Here is a 23954-nt window from a genome sequence, read left to right on the forward strand (position 1 = left end):
CCAAAGGAAAGCAGTCAGTAGCCCATACTTTTGGCTACTTTGCATTCCTCTAGCATTCAGGGAAAAAAAAGTCACAAAGTAGTACGGATGTATTGCCAGTACTTCTGCACTACGGTCATCATCATAGTTTCTGAGATGCTTTGTAATGTTAGGTCAAATATCAGGATGAGAAGTGCAGAGAGGAAGGAAGAGCAAAGGGAGCCAGCTGTGCTTGAAAGCAAAGAGAGCATGGTGGCAGCCAGCCCAAGCACTCAGCCCTCCTTGGCGGTGTTGCTAGTTGGGCTCCACTTGCAAGGTCACAGGGGCTGAATGGTAGAGGGGATGGCAGCAAAGGGAAGGCACATACATCCATTTCTCATGCATGAGGAGGAGGACGTGGCATACATCTGAAGCCAGGGGACTGGTACCTTCCAAGGCAGTTTCTTTAAATGCAGGTCCTTCTAGGACGTGCAAGCATGCAGGTGCGCAGGAGGGCCATGACTTCCCCTTCTGCGGGGGGTCATTGACCAAGCAGGTCCCCCTGCTGTACTGGGACCTGCAGAGAAGCAGTAGCCCGCCTCCTGGAAATGTGTGAGCTGTCAGCACCACAGCAGAGGCTCAGGAGATGGAGACAATTCCCAGAAGATCACAGGTCAGGATCTGACACTACACCCCTGGCCAGAAAGCTGTGTTAGATGTTATTCCCGCCCTCAGCTCAGGACTCCATTTGCAGACCTTCTCTAGATCTGTGCTATTTTGTCTTATTCAATCTGAGCTGGCCATCTCTGTAGCCCACAGAGGAGAAAGATTACCTAGTCCTTCTGGGTGAACTTCTCTCACCCCCAATGTGCAGTCTAGGCACCAGGCAGAATGACAAAAGACATCCAGACTCAGGACATAAAGACTGGAGCTAACAGCAAAGTGGTGAGAAACAATCCCACATACAAAAAGCCAAGTGTACCATGCAAGCTGCTTAACTACCTTCAGCACTGCTTCATACCACCCAGGAGTCCATCACAACTGAAGTAGTAAGCTAACAGACGACAGTTTCATGTGGAGCCTGAGCCTTGCCAATTGTCATATAGCTGGAATTTCCAGAATGCCAGCAGAAAAAGGTTTTCGAACAAGATTACCGGTTCATATACATGCTGGTGACTAAATCTGTTCTGAAATCTTCGTTCTCCTCCAGGGAACAGCTCATCAACTTCATCTGTGCAAGTCTTGGCTTGGCTGTTCCTTGTGCATATATATGTGTGGTCCAGACATGACAGCAGGCTAGGAGGCTTGCAGGGCTAAGGTTTGCTGCCAAAGTAGACAATGTAGACCCTTGTGAATTCTCACCTCTATCAAATCTTCATTAGGAACCATGAGAAGGACACTGTGTACACAGAGGAAGTTAAAGCATGAAAGGTCCCACAGAAACCTATGAAAATCAGAGCACTAGCACTGCCTGAAAGCTCAAGTGGACACACTGGTTAGCTAGGGCATGTTCAATTCATAAAAACACTTAAGAGAAAAATCCTACGTGCTTCAAAACAGCAGAAGCACTCTTGCAGGTGGACTCTGACCATGGAAGGAAATTTGGCTGACTATGTGTGTGCCCAGAAGTGAGAAGACATAGTGTCAGATTGCTGGCAGTGAAAAAGAGAACACAAGCTGTCCAGTTTTCGTAGAGCCACTGCACTCTCTGCAGGCTGAATCTGCCTATCGAAGTAGCTGCATCCTCTCAATGTGGTAACACAATCAAGAAAATGGTGTTGTAAGGTTCACAGGGCCTGCTTTTTTATGTACCCCTAGAAAAGCATGGCCCATGCAAGTGGAAGAAAGGTCAGGTAGCAGGCCCGAGATCCCCCCAAGTCCCTCTCCTCAGGCATCATCTTCTCTGTCATCCTGCTCTCCAAAGCAAGGAGTTCTGCTGGATGGGGGACTTCATCAGTGTGGGCAAAGCTCCGCTGCAGGGTGCTGCTGGGCAGATGCCACCAAGATCAGAGTGCAAGAGGAGATGCATCAACGTCTAGTCAAGGTCTCATGCTCTGGAGGCTTCTGAAACATGTTCATGGGAAATGAGCTGAAAAATAAATCAGATAATGTGCAAATGTTAGCAGAGCAAGAGACATCCCCCTCACATCAAATGCCTCTTCCATCCTGCCCAAGTCCACCTGTCCCTGCTCCTTCTTTCCCTCATGGGCTCTATCCATCTTTTTCTGCCCGGTCTGCCCTTATTTACTCCGTGCAGCAGCTGCACAACTTTCAGAGCTGGCCATATTTGCCCTCATTTTCTGAGGCGAAAGGGTAGGTAGCTGTCATTCTCAATCCCCGCTTCTCCAGGTTCTTCAATGCTCATACACGCTTGCAAGGGCCGAGATCACCTCCAGCATCCAGCACCCATGCCCCCAGCTCACAGTCACAGGCACCAGTGACCACAGAACCCTGATGTAATTCATGTGCTGGGTAACCCATCAGACAGACCTCCTCCCTCTCTGCATGTCTGGGTGTGCTGGTGTCATGCTAAACAATTAGAGTGATCAAATGGAGCAAGATGAACTCACCATGGGTGTCAAGTATGTTTGCTGTTGGGTCCTAGAGCAGGAGTAATGGTGGGTAAAGTCATTCCTCTCTCCTACAGATTATTTTATAGAGCTCTCAGCATGAGAAGAACAACAAGGGAACACCCCAGTACTGATTGATTATTTGGCATGCAGTCTTTATGTTCATTTCCTGCTTTGTTTTAGCTATATATTCCATAACAAAAATATAAAAAAGGCAAAATCAGCATGAAAACTATGTTCAGTCAGAAAATGGATCACCATTTTAATCAGGAAAAGAGAACTTACTAAATCTAATAAAATATAGTGATGATTATCATCAACTCAGTGTAAAAAACCACCAGTTTCTGCTTAGGAGATAACTAGTGGGTTCGTGCCCATATTTAATTCACAGACTAATAATTGCCTCCTTACTTATTCATTATAATTGAGGAACGGCGGCTGCCAAATTCAGAAAAATGCACCCCCAGGAGTTTAGATTTGTTCATTTGGGGTTTTCTGAATACAGAGGATAGTCTTTTTACTATGAGAATGGCTAAGCTCTTGACAAATGGGGTTCCTCACTAACCATGATTCTCATTTCTGAGAAAATTAGTGTCAGGTATCTAGGCAAATTCTTTCAGAATGAAATCCTGTTCCTTAGTTAGACTAAGTCTGTGTGGTGTTCGTCAACAGCAGAAGTTATATAAGTTTATATAGCTTAGATTTGATATGCTGGGCCATATGGTACTATCCTTTTATAAAGAGAGGTCTTCACTAAAATGAAGTTCTGTCTCAAAATTGATGGCACGTGTTTTGCAGATTTCTGTACAGTAGCTGATGTTGCTGGGAAGCTTAAAATACCACCTGTAGTGCATTGGGAAATAGCAACAGGTGTGTTGGGGAGTGTTCATTGTACCTAATTATAGGCACCTATCCTTACTGTCTAGTCTTCTCAGGCCAGCTCAGAGTTACTGGAGAAAGACAGGCTTCTTTCAGGGTGATCCAGAGTGACTAAGTTAGGTTTTGACTTGGACTCACTCCCCCAAAATAATCTCTCTCACTTCGCAAAAGACAACCAACTTCCAAAACTAAGTTTCCTCTCATCTTTGGTTTGGCTTGCTTGCTTCAGGGAAAGCTTTCAAACCTGAATGTCTAGCAATACCCCGCTACCTATTACTGGGCATGAAAATATTTGTTTTTTCTTTGAGAAATATGTGCATGTTCAAATCTCATTCTGCAGCAGAGTAAAACTAGGCTTCTTCAGGTCTTTCGGGAAAGAGGAGAGAGAGCAGGTCCTCTCAGTGGCTGTGGGATGCAGAATAACTTTCTCTACTGTATGTGCTCTGGAGTAGACACTACACTTCCCGGGTGACAACCTAAGCCCTTCTTTTAGGATATTTTGGAAGGAAAAGATGTATCTTTCTCTTGGTATCCTCCCTTTTACCTCTTGTCTTCTATCCCCCAGGTTCCTTTCTGGTCTGGAGATACGTAGGCTGGTGAACACGTGTGATTTCTGAAAGCGGTGTATGCCTGAAAATGTCCCAGTTTTTCCCACATTTGGCAAAAACACTTGCAAAACCTGAAATACTCCAACCTGCTCAATTCTTACATCAATATTTAAATATTCAAGCCAGAATGTCCCACTTTCAGAGGTAGTGAACAACCAAAAAATTCAGGCCAAGTAAAGTACCTAATATTCTTCATTTGAACATACCTAGGATACTAAAGTCTGGTAGTTCATGTAATTGTCTTGGAGAAAAAAAAAGATTTAAACACCAGAAATCATCAGGTATAGCAAATGATTGTAGAGCCTAATTCACTAAATAAGAGGTCTTTTGGTTTATAAAAACAATAGCTTTAAAAGATAATGACTGTTTCTGTTCAGCTCACATTAAGGTATTTGATACAGTTTTACATCTCAAGACATTTAATACAATTTTTATTATGCCACTATAGTGTTAATGTCATTAGCTTCATCTATTCCTACTTGCTATTCAAACCCCCTAGCTGACAGCTTAAACCCCTGTGAGTGGGAAAATGTATGAGGCATTATATATGAAATGTCTAATAACCATGTCTACAGAGAGAGACAATAAATAGCATTTTGATGGAGAGTAAAAGAATATTTTGAAGAGACAGGCTTATGAAATGAGTGGGAGTGGAGGCTCACGATCATTTTTGATTCTTCTGAGGTTATGACTGTGCATTCATTTTTACTTTTAAAGAGGCAGGAATAGTACTGCAGACTGTAAGTGAATTAATTTCTGTAATCACTTCACTAATGGAAAGTGCTGAGCAAGTTTGCTGTGATTTGATCACTAGAATGGAACTAGTATAATATGTTAACAGGTCATCAGTCTGTCATTTAAAATGAGCAGAACGATCACAAGTGATAAGGCTAAAATGAGGCCACAGCTTTGCATTATTTTTCCATAGGGAGTAGGCATAAGCTATTCTGATGTCATAAGAAGATAAACGAAAAACATCTCTCCACCTCACATCCAAGCTGCTCTGTAGATTTATTAAGGTGCAAAAACAGTTCCTGGTAGTGAACTGATAAACAATAATCTTCCATGCATCCCGATTAAAAGGTGAATCAATTAGTCTTTCTTAATGGGATTCTGCTTTACAACAAAACCGCAGCTGGTTTATTTCAAAATAAGTGAGCACGGAGCCTGAAAAACACTCTGAGCAGAAAGAAACTCTGGCTGCCACACATTTTTTTAATCCCAGTCCTGCTTCATGGAATTAGAATAGTTAAATGTACTGATATGAATCTTTCAATTCTAAATCCTTGAAATATATGATTATTTGTATCACCAGAAAATATATTCCTAATACACTAGACCCACTGCACTCTTATAAGACAGCCAATCAAGCTGCTGGGGAACACTCACTCATTAAAAATATCAGTTCCAAACCATTAGGATCTGGACCTGTCTCCTCCTTATCCAGTGAGGCCTGTTCAGTACATTCAGACAGAAAGGTTCAAATAAACAAGCTGCCTGTCTTTAAGTTTTATGCGGCTGTTTGTACTGGGAGTCACACTTTGCTTGCTTTGCTGCGCTGCTTTTCAGCTTTGGATCAATGAGAGAGCTCCCTTCCTCCCCATGATACCACCGCACACAGCAGCCAGGCTGACCCTTGGCGTTTCTTTCCATCCTCTCACAGCCTACTTTCCACCTACTTACTCTTTTTTTTGTCTCTAGTCTGTGTAAATGCAGGGTACATTTTCCCTAAGTTTTCTGCACACCCGCTTCTGCTGCTGCACAGCAGAGAAGGCCGTGCACCCTCTGGGCTGGGCCTTCCCTAGTGTAGACATATACACTATTTCTGTCCTGTATGTACCACATATATGCCTCATAATTGCCCACATCTATAACAAATCCTCTTTCACATGACTTAACTCTTCCATGTGAAGTTATTGACACCGTCTCCAGGAATGAAAAGCTTTTCAGCCTGCACCCCCATACATGTATATACATGTGTCTGGTTTTGTATATAGAAGATGTTTGCGTTAGAGCCACCATGGAGAGAAGGGAACATAATGAAGGTTCAATCCATCTTTATACTCACAGATGACTCCACAGTTGGATGGTTTTCTCTTCTGTCAGCACAATGCCTCTCCACCCATCCTCCCCATTCTGAAAGCTGACTCACTGCCCACTGCTCTAGGAGACCAGTTTAATTAACACTAGGTTACCCATTGGCTCACCATGCATGACAACGGGCCTCATTGGACAGGACAAGCCAAAGTGGGGCCTGAATGGGGAAAAGGTTCTACCAGTCAGCTCTTTTTAAATGCTTGCAAGAGTTTCTCGGGTGACAGGTAGAGGCTTCTGGCTGATAAATTTATTAATATTAGTGAAATATTCAGGTAGTGTAGTCATAGCTAGCCCACAAACACTTGTGCAGACACTCACCCCTTTCCCCACGTCTTGGTAAGCTTCATACTCAAGTCAAGTTTAGGTAGACCCTTTCCGAAACACTGTGACTTTCAATTCCCTGTGGACTTCTCATGTGAAATTTGTGACATTTTGTGGCCTAGAATGTGAAATTTAAAATCATACCCTGATTTTAAGTTCCATATGCCAGTATATTGTCTTTTTCTTGAATACATACTGAGGAAGGCCAGGTAACTCCATTGGCATTATCTGTGCAGAGAGATACAATCTAATGCCACTTGGTTCCTTATATTTTTATCTAACTTGTTCAAAGCTGTGCACTACTGCACAGAACAAACACCGTGGGTAGCTGTAAACACATGTATCTATGTGCTGCTTTTGATGATGAACACAATTAAAATAGAAAGGAATTAAAGTACAAAATTATTTACTCTTAAAGCCAGGGACATCCACTGATAGAGAGCTTCCTAAATAATAAAAAAAAAAAAAAAAGTGGGTTAGAAAAGAACACAAAATTAGGGGCAACACAGCTTAAAATTTAATTACCAGGGGTAAAATATCATTACCACATCAACATTGGAGTGTTACAGTAATAGACCAGAAATGACACTGGCAGTAGAGGCTGTAACTGTAGCTATGTATTCACATCAAACTTATACTAGATGTGCACACTGAAACCGAGCTCTCCCCAGCCCAAAGCAGAGGACAGGTCCAAGGCATGCTTTCCCAACTCGGTGAGTTGGTTGCCTTTGCCAAGTGGAATAGCTTCAAACGAAGGAAGAGCTCCTTTCTTCTTAACCTGCCTTGCGGCCTGGGACAGCTCCAAGGGAGGAGCTGGAAGTCTGAATCCCAGAGGTCATGGAAAGCACACAAAACTCCTGCTTCCTGCCTGTGTTCCCTATCCGTGAGCAGTTGCATCACACCCATCACTATCACTGCCAAGGGTGGTCATGGCTCCGCTTTGTTCTCAAGACAAAAAGCATTTGGACTTACCTTCCAGAACCAGGAGAGGAGCATCTCTCAGTAGTGCTGGTTGAGTCGTCTATGTCCCAGGTTTGAGACATACCTTTCTACTAAGCTTTTGTTTGAGTTGTCAGTGCTCTGTGTTATGACAGCCATGAATGTCGTCCAGCCCAGCTCTCTGCGTTTGCGGTGCAAGGAGATGCAGTGCCTCTCCCAGGCTGAGGGATTCCTCAGGAGCGGCCAAAAGCATGGGGCTTTGACGTCCCCCGGCACCGCTCTCCCCCTTCCTCAGGAGTGGTGCCTGGCTGCCAGTGCCTTTTCTCAGTGAGCATGGCAGCTTCCTGATTTTACTGTGCTCTTGCTAGTATAAAAACATTCCACCTGCAATAGGGACAGGGAGGGTTACACATGCCACGGATGAAGAGCAATAACTGCAGCATGATATTTAACGGTCTTACTGCTCCTTGTAAATGCCTCTAGGTCTGTGTCCGTGGTCTACAAACTGGTTTTTGTACAGCTCCTGTACAGCTGGATCTGGCTTCAGGGCCTGGATACAACCAGCACAGTTGGTATTTCCTCTGTTATACAGTGTGCTCTCAGAGAAGAAATGTTTCTATTGTGCATGGATTTTTACAGAAGCCACCTTCTATGGTGTATGTCGTAAGTACTGTTTTACTTCATCTCTGGGAGAAATACAACCTTTCTGATATGTGCTTCATTACACAAATAGTATTTCTTGTATATACAAAAGATAAAACTTTGACAGCTGAGTCACAGAGACTGCACATACCATCTTATTCTTCTATTTGTGACAGCCAGCCCTTTGAGAAAACAATGTCTTTTGTGATAGGTTCTTGCAAACACTGGGCCAGAGAAATCCTAACACATGCCTTATTCAGGCTAGCTGTTAACTTTGATAGTAAATAATTGGCCATTTCTTCTCCTGGATCTGCCATCAGCACACACTCAGCACAGGAGAGGGGAGGGAAAGTGCTATGTGCTATGAATTGGTCTGGATCTGGTGCAGTGTAGAACAGTGTCAGGCCTATGTCAGGGCCCTTCATTGCCCTGAAATGGGCTTTCTAACACTGATGGTCACACTTTCAGAATGTCTGTCCCTTGGAGCTGCTGAAGTCATACAAGGAACCAGAGGACAGAGTCAAGCCAAGCGATTCTTCTCAGTAAGCTATTTTAGAACAAATGAACTTTGGAGAATAACGTACTTCCATACTCCCACCTCCCAGCAAGCACTCATGAGTCACGGGTAGAAATAGAAAAACAAAGATTCAAACCTAGGTTGGAAGGTTACTAGAGCAATTTATAGCATTTATAAGCTAGATAAAATAATGCCATAGATTTCTGAAACAGGTGAAGACTTACCAAAGCACAAGCTAGCAGTCTCTTCCGTCATGTACCTTTAAATACAATTTAAGAATCTATCTAAGAGGACATGAGGAAGGTAGCCTATTTGCAATAAGTGTTAAGGTTGCTTGGCATGGGGTTGGATCAAAAGGTTTGCTGTAAAAATCACCATAAGGCTATTTTCAACCCTTGTTTCAACAGCTACTCACACTTCCATTTAAAACTACAATTACAGATGACACAAAACCACTGTGCGTTTCACCCAGCTTTCTAGACATGTCACAGAACAAATATTAGCACCAAAATTGCAATGTGGCTACAATTTCTTTCACCAGATCTATTAATACAACTCATGAAAATTACAGTCAGTCTTTACAGTTTGGTTTTCACTAGCACTACTTTAACTTCAATGACTGATTAACCTTTCTGGAGAAAAACAGCCCTCTTTAAAAATGTAACACTCTCCCCCTAAAGTGAGATCAAATCCATTCAACACTCCCACTCACTTTGCTCTTGAGAAGAACCAGTGAAGAGAGGAGAAAATATATTTTAAAAACATGACCAGACATTTCTTAAACAAGGAAAGGTGACATAAAAAGCCAAATCTTTCAAAAATACTTTACACGTCACTTTTAATAACAGCTTTCTCCTTTGTATGTGTTCTCCATTCAGATCTATTCTTTCCAGAGCAGGAGAGAAAACACTGGTCTTCTGTCTTGCTGGATGCCCACTCAGAAGTGCTAGGGTCCACAATGGGGTGGAGATTAGGATCACTGTGACTAAATCCCCCCAGAACAGGAGTCCAGAGCAAAACAGAGAGAGGCATAGCTGAGGTTGAAACAGAAACCAGGGCAGGAATCCTGAGGCTCAGGTGGAGAAGGGAACTGGAGCAGGAGGCTCACCATGAGGGAATGCCCATCCTCCAGGAGACCTCCAGGAGGAAGAGCTGGGGAACACTTCTCCTCATAAGGCACCACGTCTGCACTGTGAGCAGTTAGACGTGATAACAACACCAGTTACAGCCGCTCTGGAGTCAGGGTTTGTATGGGTTAAAAAGGAGTATCTCCTGTATTTCTGTTTGGTAACTGGGAAGCTGACTGGTTACTGTCTCTGGGGTTCTTGCTGGCCTCCAGACTGAAGCCCCACATAAGGAGATGGATGCGGTGCATGGCATAATTTCTTGCTGATATTGGCATATCAAAACTGCAATGCAATATTACAAAGCTGGCAGTCACAGACTGCCAGATACTGAGCAAAGTAGGTCAACGGGTAATACTACCTGGAATGGGACAACAACCTTTAATACAAATTTGCCTTCAAAGGCACAGCATCCTCATTGCCGTCCATGTTACTGTAGAAGAGCTAAAGGCAGCTTCACGTTTCCATCCCTAGCAGAAATGACATTTCAGTTGAAAGCATGCATTTAAGCCCCTTCTAGTCACAGAGGCAAATTTCCTGGTCAGCCAGTGGTACTGCACCCCTCTGTCATACATGAAACCTTATGATGACAAAGGTGACTTCATCTCCCCTCATGCAGACCAGGGTCCCCAGGGCTGCATGGGACATGGTGCTGAGAAGGGGGGGAACCTCTGTCCTCTCTTCTGCTGCCTGCAGCCAGCATGCCTCTGCCCTGGAGATCTTCCTTCTCCTCCTCCTCACCCTCATTCCCCTCTGTTCATGACAGGTGGGACCAAAAGCCCTGGCTTTCCCTCCAGCTCCCATACAGACGCACTGCAATGCAGTAGTCCCTGGTGCCAGGGACTAACAGCTTCGTAGGGATGGCACTCAGTTTGCCCTGCTCTAGACCCACAGGAGTGTCTGAAAGAAATGATCTCCAGAGGAAAACTTGCAAAAAGCCTCTCTGAGGTTTAGAATGAGATACAGAGTGAAAACAATAAATAATGCGATTTCGTATTCATACAGTGAAGGGGAGGGAAGTAATATACAAAAAAAAATGTCATTTTAATGTCTCTTTCCAGATTTTTAGACAATTAGATTGGCAGGATGTTTTAAATAGCCCCTGAAAATTAACTTGAGCATCAGCTACCCGTTAAAAAGAAGCAAAGCAAGAGTCAGCACAAGCCTTTCCTTGGGTATCGCTCAGCGTGCTCTCGCCGTTGCCCTGACAACCAGCCAGCTCTTGGCTCTTTGGCAATTGCTGTGGATGCAACAACTTTTAGATTCCTCATTATAATGTTATTATTGTTATAAGGCACACACAAAAAAGCTGAAGGAACAGTCATGTCAAATTTAGCCTAAGCGCACAGGTAAGTAACAGTTAGTTAGAAAGTCTGACTTTTAAATAGCTCCTAATGACTGGGGCACAGCCTAATTTTAGAGCACTGTCAATCAGAAAAGTGTCTGTCGGTGCTTTGATTCCTCGATGGTGAGAACCCTGTAACTACCTAGACAGTCAGGTATTGAATCCTGTCTGGATTTCTGATCCTGGGACATTTCCTTCTCTTCAGAGGCTAATCCCCTTCATTTTCTGAGGAATTAGGCTGATATTTGTTGTAGTGGTCCCCGTGGCTACAATTACTTGTTTTTCAGAGCTTAAAAAATTCTCTGCGATCTAATGTCTTGACCATAACAATCCTGCCCCAAGAATCCAGAAGAGGAGATTTTTAAAACTGTGACACTTGAATGAAAATGAAAGCCCAGATTTTTTCCAAGGTACTACCATACTTAAATTCAGTTTTCACCCTTTCTTTTCCCCATCAACAAGCTTTTTCATTAAATTAGAAGCCTGACCATCGACATCTTCTGGCTATCTAGGAAAATGTAGTTACTTTAAGGGTTTATCCCAGGTGAAAATGTTTCCAGCAATACACATAATAATCAAAATATAGTCTGAAAGCAGCCCACAGCAATGCTGCTTGTGTTTCTTTGACTGTCCCAAGCCCCCACTCTGTCTTCCCCCCATCCATGAGAAAGGTCAAGCCAGTGATCAAAACGCTTCTGGGATGTGTTATGCTCCCAACTACTCTGGTGTAAACCTGGAGCCGTTCCATCAGTTTCCCATTTTAGATAACTCCATATTTATACCTCTGCACAAGAACAGTTTTTGGCTTTCTATGTGCTTCTGTCCAACTCTGTCCAAATTTACTCAAAAGCACAGTTCCTTCATCAGTCTAACACATTACCAGATACTGGTTTATAATGTGCATTATAGACTCTTGGCCAGAAAAAGCAGATATGAATCAGCTGTGACAGCATGTCTTCTGCTAGCATGTGATCATCCACAGACCACCGGCGTAGCCAGTGAGCGGCTGCCTTTTACATCTTTGCAGGTTTTAAAGTTTAGATGTCATGCGTATGGAGAAGGTTTCGTTTCACTCTCACCCTCTCCTAAGTAACCCAGTCACCCATACAGTCCATGTTCATTAGCATGCAAGCAAACATATTGTCCTGTCATTCTTCTCGCTCCTATTTATATTCATTACATTATTAACAGCTGTACTGTTTATCAAATAGAGGCTTTCACGGATCATGCGACAGAAAAGACAGATAAAGTGATCATTTAATTGTATCTTTTAAGCTCAATTGTTACACACTTGATTTAGAACCTAATGGTTTATATTAATACAGCAGAACAAACAAGACTAAAAACCTTCTGTCTTTTCAATTTGAAGTAAACCTCACAAAACCTGTCCTTTGTACCATGCTCACCCAAGCATATTATCCATCAAAACACCATGCTATTGAAAGGCTCTTGGCCAAGAAACACAGAGGATGAAAAGTAATCTTCTGGTAAGTTTTGGTTAGACAGACAATGCAATGAGAGTGCATGTCAGAGTTCAGTCTACAGTCTGTGCCCCATATGAAGTAATATTTTTTTTTTGTAGGATCCTAGGAAGAGTTACAGAGGGAAGAAATGTACTTAATAGTTATCCAAGTTGTTACACAGCCTGTCTAGTTTCACCACTACACTATGAAGACTGACAGACTGATTACAGCCTCTTTGCACCTTCTGTGCAAAACAGGTTTGGAGCCACAGGATCCGCAATCTCATGGGTCCTAGGGGTGATCCCCTATCTCTCTGGGTCATGGGATCCCATCATAAAGCCCAAAGAAAAACCCAGTCTCAAGCCAATAATTGCAAGGAACATCAGAACAATGTTAGGCTGAAGAAGAAATAATCTCATTTTTGTTTGGATGTTAATGAAACAAATACTTGGTGCTGCACGTTCTCATGCCTCTGTCCAAATTGATCACAGAGAAGAAGGCATGAGGCATCCAGCTACCCAGACAGAACTGCCTCCTCACTGGCTTCTAGACAAGCAAAACCTGAAAATTAAATATTGGACAACCAGTATGTGAGACATATTTTTTTAATTAAGTGCTAGAAAAATGCTGCCCTGATTGTAAAATGAAGTCATAGAATTACTCTGGTTGGCAGTCTATTTTTGGACTTAGTACAATATGCTAAGAATGAACACATTAAACTTCCTCTAAAGCTTAATTTCCCATTATAAAATGATAGAAGATTGTATTGCCTGGTGATGTGTATGTTCACTACTACAATGAAGTGCTGGTGAGTGGTGCTTTCCCTCAGAGATAAAATCACTCTATGGGGGAAAAAAAGGGCCCCCGCTGCCCTGAGAACAGGGCATTGGAGTTTTTCAATGCACAGAAAGCATGGTGAGAGGACTATAACTACTGTAGCAACTGCTTACAACACATCCCTCTGGATCACGCGGCCCCGTAAGAGCTCCTGACAGTGTGCAGGAAAAAAAGCATGGATGAGGATGCGTTTCCATGAGGCTCCTCATTGACCAGAGTCCACTGGTGAACAGACCTTGCCTCTCTTGTTTAGACAGCAGTGTAGCCTGGGGACAGAGGCTTTGTGTCTGTCCATTTGTACCACTTGGCCTGAGCAAGAGGCCTTCTGCTTTTGTGCATCCCCAGCTGGCACAGCATGCTGCAGATCCTCTCCTGACAGTCTACTTCAGGTGCATCCAACCTGCTCTGGGCTTTCTCCACTGGCACCCCATTGAAATGCTGGTCAAATTAAAAATCTTGGTCCCCTCTGTAAAGGGGCAATCAGTCATCTGCATTCAGCATCTCTAAGTTAGCCTGTAACGTGCAATGAAGTTTTTGGTAAGCAATTCTACTCCCCCAACTCAATGGCATTTCTTTCACAAGGATGAAGATGTGGTACCCTTCTTTCACCTTTTATTCGCATGTACAAACAGCAACATAGACCTTCAAAATCATTTTTTTAACAATTTGCTACTAAAATACTATACAAAGACGACAGTCAGAATAAACCAAGGACAGCATCCAAGTACTGTGATAGTGAGGGATGGTGTAAGGACTTTAACAGAGTAGGCTAATAAAAACAAACAGATACACTTAGAAAAAGTAAGGGATGAAACTTCAGGTTCAAATAATTCAAATAAAGCTTATTCTATATAGCAAACGAGCAAATCTGCTGAGCACATGCTTTCTTTTAAGTTTATAACTTAAAGCACAACCTGAAAGTTAGACACAAATTTAATTACTTTGCTCAGACAGAACCCTTGAGAGCTGTTCACCCAAATGTGAAGTGTAAAACAGAGTTTAATGGACACATTTTCAGGCTCTCTTAATTGTCACTGCCATAATTCAGTTTTCCCTTAATAACATGCAATGACATTCTCACATCAACACTGCATCCCACAACTTTCAAGAAAAGCAGAGACTTGCAACAAAATACCTTAAAAATCACTGTCCTGTTCAAAGCAAGGTGTAGTTTGCAGGTAGAGTCATTATTATTATTATCATTACTGCCATCATCATTATTATTATTTTTATTAACTAGACAGCAGATATAATCAGGAAAAAAAAAGCTTTCAGGCATAAACTCTCCTTCCCTCAAACTATCGTTTCCAATGCAAGGACAGGAAAGTTGCGATTCACTGTAGAAGAAACATTGGACAGTGACAGGACTGTCTTGGAGAAACCAAGGCCAGCTGCAAAGACAGCACAAAGTGAAATGCCAGCAGAAACAGAGGAGCTGTGCAGCACGATACCCCTGTCTCTGTTGAAGAAGCTGCATCTTGCTGCTAAAACAAATGCAGCAAGTGGGGTGTTCATCAGCTTTGCTCAGTGTTTGGGGACACAGGGTGTAAAAGCAAAGTCCTGCCTTGCAGTACTTAGATGGATTATTTGTAACTAGGTCTTGCTCTCCATCTCCCGGCGCCCCTCTTCCCCGCAGCCAGCACCCACCCTGGGGGAGACTGGAAGTCACCCTGAGCACAAGGTGAGTGAGGGGGTGGCGTTACAGTGGGTGTCCAGAGGCAATGTGCATGGAGCTAGGGGCTGCAGACCCTCAACACGCTCTGGGACGCAGTGTGCCGGGGCACCAACCTCTCCATCCCTGACAGGCACATGTCCCCAGTGCAGGACAGCCTCCACACAGCTGTGCCAAGCAAGTCAGCACCAAGGCAGTCCCTCAAGGGCCTGATCCTGCCCACCCCCCCCGGCCCCTGCCTCCCTGGCAATAGCTAGTCCTACACACATAGGATTTTGCAGCTGCAGCTTTTAAGGCCAGTGTAGGCTGTGATGTGCATATTAGTTGTTATATTGAAGTCCTCACTAAGCTCAGCTATTGCACATTATTGAATATTAGCCTTGTTCTCTATCACCTTCTCCACTTTAGTCCCCAGAAGGCAGAATATTAGGAGGAATACTAAGAATATATAACAGAGACAAAAATATAATATGCAAAAAAAGACCCTCACACAAATTGATCTCCCTCTGTGTAGTCTCCCTCACTTATCCTTGTGCATTTTTGTGCTAGTAATAGTTAATACCCAGCCCAGGTTTCCCTTGTGTCCTAAATTTTTCTGGTCATTTTCAGTTAGAGATGCCAACGTTCATAAAATCGGAGCTCTCTACAATTAACTACTGTATGAGCACAAACCTCTGTACTGCTTTGCTTACTGGCCAGTTCTCCCCATCAAAGCAATGATCGCTATGGTAAAGCAAAAGAGAGAATATAAATACTGCATATGTGCACATGTACATCTATGTGCACAGAAGGTGATAGGAAGTGTGCTCATCTTATTCCGTGGAGGCAGACAGAAAGAGAAGTTCAGAACAGGACCTCTACAAAGTCATGCTGAGTGGTGGGTTCCTAGCAGAACCCCAAGAGCATTCACTACCTGGCGCATCTGTCATCAGCTCAGCCTTTTAGCCAGCGTACTCCTTTGCTGTCTCTGAAGGTGGCGACTCCTGCTCTGCTTGGCACAATTTCTGTGGGATGCTCTCAATCAGCCCAGCTGATACAGCTGAGTCCTCCTTGGACCATTTCGGCCTGAGGACGCTAAGTGCATACAAGGTTTCTGAGGTTTGGACAAAATCTCTCAGGGACTTACTGGTACTCTGTCTCACTGAGGTTATGAACACCTGTGTGGTCTCTTCTTTCATGTGAGGAAATAGCTGCCTGCCAAAAAAACTCCTCTCACACACTGTAACCTCCAAGCTTAGAGACTGTTTCCTGCTTCTTTTGTGCATACTTACTTTTCTTTTGGATAGCTTATTTGTCACAACCAGCTCTAGTGTTCCCTAGGCAAGGATAAAATAACTCACTTCTATTTCAGAGTTTGCAGTACTCTAGCTGCTTGAATGCATAGAGACGTGCATGATGTAACCACAGTCGTTATATATATATATGCACAGGAGTACAGTTCAACTTGAATGATTAAATCATATGCTGATGACTTAATCAGATGAAAAAAGTACTTCTCCAGCTCCACTGAAGTCAAAGGAGACACCAACTCACCATTCATCATGGGCATCCTAGGGCACATCACATTACACATTTGCAGGTTTCCACTGTTGTGCAATGACACTGAACGTCAATCGAGGATCTCTCCCTGGCCATCCCAGTCCTGCACAGAATAAGACATAAATGACTGTCCTTCAAATCAAGGAGCCACAAAGGACATTTAGACATCAGGAAGTTCCGGTTAAGCCAAGGCTGTATTCCTCTCCTCATAAATTTTCTTTAGCATTTGGAAAGATTCTGGCCAGTCTCTACAGTCAAATCTATGCCTTGCATGATCTTTTGCAGGAAAGGTATTCAATCAAATCCCAAACGGGCATATTTTGCACTACTCTCCCCAGTTGACAAGGATGAAATTTAATTTGCACTAATTAGTCTGAAGTGATGGGAGCCTGAAATTAACTTCACCCTATAATTTAGAACCTGATAGTGTTTTATGTCTAACCCACACATTAGATCCTTAGAGCTATATTCAGACTTCTCCTTTTAGACACCTAAGTGTAGCATTGCAGCACCTAAAATTTAGGCTTCTCACCCCACCAGGGTGATTCAGACTATCTAAATTAGATGCTTATGTGATCTTGGAAAAACAGAGAGTCAGGTGCTTCTAAAAGCCTTCAGAGGGCAGTTCAGCAAACCTAGATTGACAGTGCAGAGTCTGCAGTTTCTTGTAAGATGATTCAGTGGCCCCACAGGGTAAGCCTTGCAATTCAAAATGCCAAGTCCTCTTTTAGCCTGTTACATGGAGGAAGCAGATGCCCTTTGTGAGCTAGATTATTAGACAGTCTAATTGCCAGAAGAGAACACTGGGTCTGCCAGCCCCCCTCAGCCTGTCCAGGACTCCCACCAACATATGAATGTTTGTTCTCCAAGCAGGACATTGGCCACTCATCTTTTTGTTGCTAGTGGGAGGGGCTGCAGTCCTGTGTCATGCAATCGGTCAACGAGGGCATCCAGTGAACATCAATCTTGGCTATACCAGGTATTTGGGGTTGGGTAACCAGGGCATTGCATCTACAAGAGGTATTTCACCTGCTTTTTGCACTTGCTGATTGAGAGCCAAGACTGTGCTCACCAGCCACCCTGGATTCCCTACCACTGACTTCATAGAGGGCTCTCCAGGAGTCTGTCAACACTGATGAATCCTGGGGGATATATAGCTTTTCCTTTCTCTCTTCAGCTTCAATCAGCATTCCTATTTTTTACACCAGCTTGAGGGAAACAGAATTATTTGGCAGTTACACTCAAAGCATAACATTTTGACCCAGTTTTGATTATTACCAGGCTTTGCTTGCTGAATGGATCCTCAGCTCTGGATTGCCCAGAGCCTCAGTAAGGTTGTCCAACTCTTTTTATCAAGACTCATGCTTAGCTTTATAAACAAAGCTCAGTCCCATCAACTCCAGTGCTGCAAGTGCCTAACAGGAATGGAGATAAACACATACTTAAATCCTTTGCTAAATTAGTGTCCCAGAGAGGAAGAGGATTAAGAATCATGTTCATTGGTTGCATGTGATTTTAAACTGTTGTGGGTTCTACTGAACTTTCTCATTAAAAGGCACAGCAGGCCTCTCACTTTGAAGAGCACTGTTTATTTTATTCCATTACATCAGAATGCAGTTTTACTTTTTCAGTTAGTCCATGAAGTGGAGCCCGAAACCTTTACATGGACACTACTCAGCTTCCTCCATCCATGAAATCAGCAGATTTTCATTTACTTCAGGGCTAAAACAAAACCAAAACCAAAACCAAACCAAAACCAAACCAACAAACAAACAAAAACAAACAAAAAAACCCCACCAAAAAAACCCCAAAACACCACTAAACTCGAACCTGTCGTGAAATTTTGGGAATTGGAAACTTCCCCGGGCCCCGACTGGGCCAGTTTGCCGCCTCGCTGCTGGCCGCGCAGTGGGAGGCGCCGTGCCGTACCCTGAGCTGTCCAAGGTACCGCCGGGCTGCAGCCCCCAGCGTAATTGGTACGGTTGAAATGCCTACTTAGCCGCTCCTAATTGAATATGCAAATTGCAAACCCCACATTAACATCTCAGAAATGTGTGATTCTGTACCCACTAGTGTTTATTTGCAGTTTGAACAGTTTGTTTCTGGAAGAAGAAGGAGGGAAAAGAAAAAAAAAGCTTTTCAAGCTTGTCCATTAAATTATTCTACCAGCTGTCACCTTATTAAAAAGTCTGCAGTTATTAATAAAACTACTTTAAACCACTCACCAGAAATTGCAAATTTAAGAACAAGCTACCTTCCCCCAAGGCTTCCTTGGAAAGGTTCTCAGATTCACTGACAACGTCAAACACGTATCTCTCATCCTGCCAATATTCCTGTATGCAGTACAGCAGAACCTAACAAGAATATGAATGCAGATTTTCGGATGCGAAGGTGATGGGGAACACGATGGATTTGTTCTGTGATTAAAAACTGCCAAAACACAGTATAGAAATTCTGACAAAAGCTGAAATTCTAAGAAAACATTTGTCTCTGTCTATTTATAAAAAAATGGTGTAAATTAAGAAATAAACCAGGAAGAAATAGAGCACATGATTTACAGGAGATGGGGTAAAAACGAAAAAGAATTGCAAAGCAGATGTAACCCTCTCTTGTGCACCATAGGGTAAAGTATCAAGATTTACTTGAAAATGTGATTTTAGATTAACAGGAGTCAAGAAAGTAAAAATTTATTACCAGACTCTGTCATCACATTTCCTCAGCTGAAGAAGGAGACTTCTAATGGAAAAAACAAATGACAGTAGAAATCCCTTCTCACACACAGGTAAACAAAAATAAACTCAGAAATAAATTATAATGTTAAACTCATCAATTCTGCATCACACAAATAAAGATGCATTGTGACATCAGGTTAATAAGTTGATACAATTTAAGGTACTGGGCTATTGTCAAAGCCCTGTTCGTGTGGACTTTGCTAACTCTGCACCTCTAGCTTACTGGGTTGCCATCTAGAGCTCATCCAACTGGAATTGGCATGGTTTATGTCCATTTGTTCTGAGTAGGAAACAAAAATGAAACTACTGCTGGATTTGAGCCATGACTATCTCTAGTGTGGGGCAAATGAGGTAAACACCAAACCGAGACCCAGAACATAAGTGCTAGTGAAAGCCTGAAAATGGAGAAAGGAGACAAACTTTCACTTCATAGCACTGCTACCAGCAAGAAGGAGGGAGAAAAGCTGCTACGCTTCTCCTATTTCTGAACTGGGAAAGCAGATCACTGTGATCGCAGTCACTGTGATTATCTCCAGTTTAAAAAAAAAAAAGAAAAAAAAAAAACACACCACATTTCCTTGGAGGGAGAAAGATAGAAAGAAAGAAGGAGAGGAAACAGAGGGAGCTAGCACAGATAAGGTTTTTTGAGATGCCTCTGTGATTTTTTCCAGTGAAGAAAAAAATTACTTACCTCATCCAAAATGAGCCGTTCAATATGTCTATGTGGAAATAGTAGTTCAACCACCAGCAGACAGGCTCGTCAGACTTCCTGCTCATATATGGTTTCCACTAGACAGTGACAAATTTTTATTTAGGTTTATTTTCAGCATCTTGGTCATTCTTCATTCCTTACTAAACTCATCAGAAGGTTCAAACTGTATCCACCTGGCACTGAATAGGAAAAACAGTACTTCCAATCTTGTAAAAGTTGACAGTATTCTCGTTCCAGCTGATCAGCCCTCTGTGATGGTGTTTCCATCATATTCTGTAAATAAAAATAACACCACCACACTGGCATCAAAAAGGAGTCTTCCAAGTGAATAACCAAACAGAAACAAAGACATTACATCCCACAAGGCATGTCTTTGTCTTTCCATTTTGGAACAACCCCCAGACTTGTCATCCATCTATTCGGATGCACAAGAGAACCATCCCACTGTCCTTCTTCCAGCCTTACGTCAGTTCAGCTTCTTTGCTCTCTATTAAGTCAAACCAATCTCCATCAAAACTCACAGTGCAGTGCTCTCAAACTGTAGCCCATCTCCTCACTCCTATTTATTTCAGTGCTTTTAGAAACCATGAGTGTTCTGTGGTATTGTAATTTCAGTATCCTTATAAAAGGCCAAGTCTAGCCTTTTCTGAGATTCCTACTGACTGTCACTGGAACATGGACAGCAGATGGAATAACACTCCTTTCCCTCACACTCAGTCCTGAGAATGCAGTAAGTATTTAAGAGTAACTGCGAGGCTTGGAACAGAATGAAAATTAATGCAAATCTATGTTTTTATAGTAATGATGATATTAAAAAGGTCCCGTTTGTAGGGTCACCAGCATCTTTAGACTTTACCTCAACCAACAGGGCTTCATTCAGTGGCATGTTCAGTCCTGGCAAATTTGAAAAAAACTCATTGTTTACATCTTCGGATGTTGCAAATTCTTATCTTGATACACTGGAAATGTTTGAGATTAATTAACTCTACTTTCTTTACATGGTAATTCTGCTTGTTTGTCTCCAACCGCTTCCTTCAATTTTAAATAGATTGTCTGATAAATGTACAGAGTGATGTCTGACAACCATTAAGCACTAATCATTCCTTTGCAGCATAGATCAACAACATTCAAAGTTAGTCAAATCAGGGGGTGAAAGAGCTGCCAAGAAAATTCAACAATAAAAGAACAAAGAGTGAAAAAATAAAATTAGCTCACCAGTTATGTAGAGAACACACTGTGAGATGCCTTCTCCACATTACATTTTCATGGACCTGAGTACCCCAGCAGGCCTGACAGCCAGCCTCAACCAGGATCTCCACCCACAGGCCCAGGAACCCATTTCATCTCAGCCTGGAGAAACCAGTGTCTGCCCCAGCAATGCCATAGTGGGTCCCACAGACCCTGCCTCCTGGGTGGCATCAGCCCTGTGCTCTAGTAGTTCATCTCCTGGATGAATCCCTAGGACAGGTGTTGTAGCTTGTTTCCCTACTCCATCTCTGGCCCTGTCCCCTGGATGAACTTTGGCCTCACATCTTTACCTTGTCTCTAGCCCTGGTCCTGGCCCTGGCCCCATCTCCTTACTGGACCCCAAGGATGCATCCTGGCCCTGATTTAACCCCTCACTGCATTAGGAGCGGTCAACGGACCCCATTGCCCCTTGGCTCTGCCTGCTGAGTTCAGACCCTGTGGGATAGTGCACTTCGGCCCTCCAGGAGAAGACAGTCCTTGTTGTGCCCTAACAGATTTTTCTACACTTGAATGTACTAGCTCTGAGCTGCCCACCTTCCTTGAACAGTTGAGATGATCCATTTAGAAACCATGACAAATTACTCTTTTTTTTCTTTTTCCCAGTTAAGCTATTATAACATTTTGAAATACAGCAGCACCTGGATATTTTCCTCACTCCCTTTTATGTTGTTCAGCATCTTGTTTGTAGCAACAGGCTGAAGTTTGGGTACAATGTCTGTAGTAACTAATTCCTCCAAGTGTGCAATTTATAGACTTGGGGTTCACACAAAAGCTGGAACAATATCAACAAAAATCAAAACTGGAAAGAGGAGAAAGATTCTCTAAAAACTCTTTACAAAATAAGTCATTTGCACCAAAACCACCTGCACCAAAAGATTTCGTGTCTCCAGAACTTTCCAGAATAAATTTACCAGCTACCTCTCGTCGTTCTCCAACGCACTTTTTCAACCTCCTTCATTGTCTCCAGCACATTTGCATGCCCCTCTCCAGAACAGACAGCTTGTAGGTCTCTATGGTCCACAGCCCAGGGTGAGGAGGCATTGCGTACACTCACAGTGAGTCCCAAAGCAGGGTGAGTTGCCACGAAGCACTGGAAGATGCAGAAAGGACACTGTTGTGCCTTGCTTGCTGCCTTGTAGTCCGTCCTTGTAGTATCTGCTAAGAGCAACATCTTAAAATGCAAAACAACTTAGGAATTTTTTACTGTTCTGTTTTCATCACTCACCTAGGTCGTGTAGAGCCTATAAGGTAAATGGAATATTTGGGCTGTTGCGACTTCAGACTAAAATGTTTATTTAACAAACTTATATTTTTATTTTAATGTCACTACCAGCAAGATCTTGCATGATAATATCACAGTACTATCACAGGCAAAAAACAGAATATTACAATAAAGGCTGTTGGCCTACAGACTCTTAACAGAACATATAGCTTTACTTGTGTGCACTACTACTTCACTAGAAGTTAAGATTATAAAGAAATATGTGAATCAAAGAGAAGTATCTCTTTTCCTACTAAATCTTTTTAGTGGCACAGAATCTGTCACTGTGAAAAACTGAAGTGATTAGGCTTTCAAGAGAGTTATAGAGTGGCCGTACTTTTTGATACACACAGACTATCATTTTCAAAATGACAAATATAAAATTAGGCTTTTAAGCTTGCATACATGGGATTTTCAAAAATACTGGTGTGATTTACAAAACTCAGTCAATTCAAAATACATTTTCTAATTAAGAAGTGCATTTTGCTTAGCGCTCATGACTTGCCAAAGTTATTAGAAAATGTTACCAGACAGATATGACATGGACAATATTTATCAATTTCCTTTTTTAAAGGATGTTTTATTCTTCACTGTCTTTTCATGGCAAGCATGAAAAGAAACAGTAAAACAATTTATATCAAAGCTGAAATTCTACTAGTTATTACAAACCTAATAGAACAGGTGCAAGACAAAGAACATTCAAAACTTACGATTTTAAAGTATAATTAAAAACATAGCTGTATATACTAAAACTGATTTTTCAAAAGTATATGTACATGCCTGACATGAGGCAGTGGAAGAACAGTTTGCTAAAATGTTTTCCATTATTCTAGGTACTCTGTACCGACCCAAGACTAAGTCATCCTAAATAAAAATATATCCATTATCAAAGCAAGCTCCAACATGATGTGTTTTTGTGCATGTAGGTTGTCATAAAAACTATTTCCATTAATTGAAAAAGTCGATATCCAGTGTAACCAGATATCTTCAAAGGATGAACTAAATTCAGTGCTAATCACGTCACTCTCATTAGTTGTTGTGAAGCAGCAATGCACTACCTGTGATCCAGGAAATCTTGTTCTCCAAAAATGTATGCTGACATGGCAGGTAGTGAGTCCATGCAGATCCAAATCTCACCTGCTTCTGAAGAACTGCGTAAATGCTCCATGCTGGGACCACCCAGCTGGGATTCAGCTATTTCATGACACATCCAATCTGTGCTGATAAAAGAAACAGTTCTAATTTAAGATGATTACACAACAAGGGTGTATAGAAAATAGGCTGTAGAGAAGACACAGTGTATCTTTGATAGCCTTTAGGTGGTTTCTTCATAAAGAAACTTTCCCTTTACAAAAACAGTAACGAAAGTATGCAGCCTTTACAATCACGACGACCTTATCAGAACAGAAATATTTGCATTCTGGTAAAAAAAAAAAACATAAACAGTGAATAATTTCTGGGACTGGTGGGCTCAATTCTTCACTGTTGTC

General features: G+C 42.4%; 1 long non-coding RNA gene across 1 annotated transcript; it reads right to left on the reverse strand.

Moving 5' to 3' along the window:
- Positions 1-1165: 1165 nt before the first annotated feature.
- Positions 1166-22340, reverse strand: LOC128917518 (uncharacterized). The gene is made up of 6 exons (XR_008469292.1): positions 22122-22340; positions 19935-20228; positions 16506-16614; positions 7406-7756; positions 6844-6879; positions 1166-2047 (listed from the first exon to the last, which is right to left on the reverse strand). It is a non-coding gene; the product is annotated as an uncharacterized LOC128917518 (long non-coding RNA).
- Positions 22341-23954: the final 1614 nt, after the last annotated feature.

This window comes from Rissa tridactyla, chromosome 1, assembly GCF_028500815.1.
Source record: "Rissa tridactyla isolate bRisTri1 chromosome 1, bRisTri1.patW.cur.20221130, whole genome shotgun sequence".
NCBI lineage: Eukaryota > Metazoa > Chordata > Aves > Charadriiformes > Laridae > Rissa > Rissa tridactyla.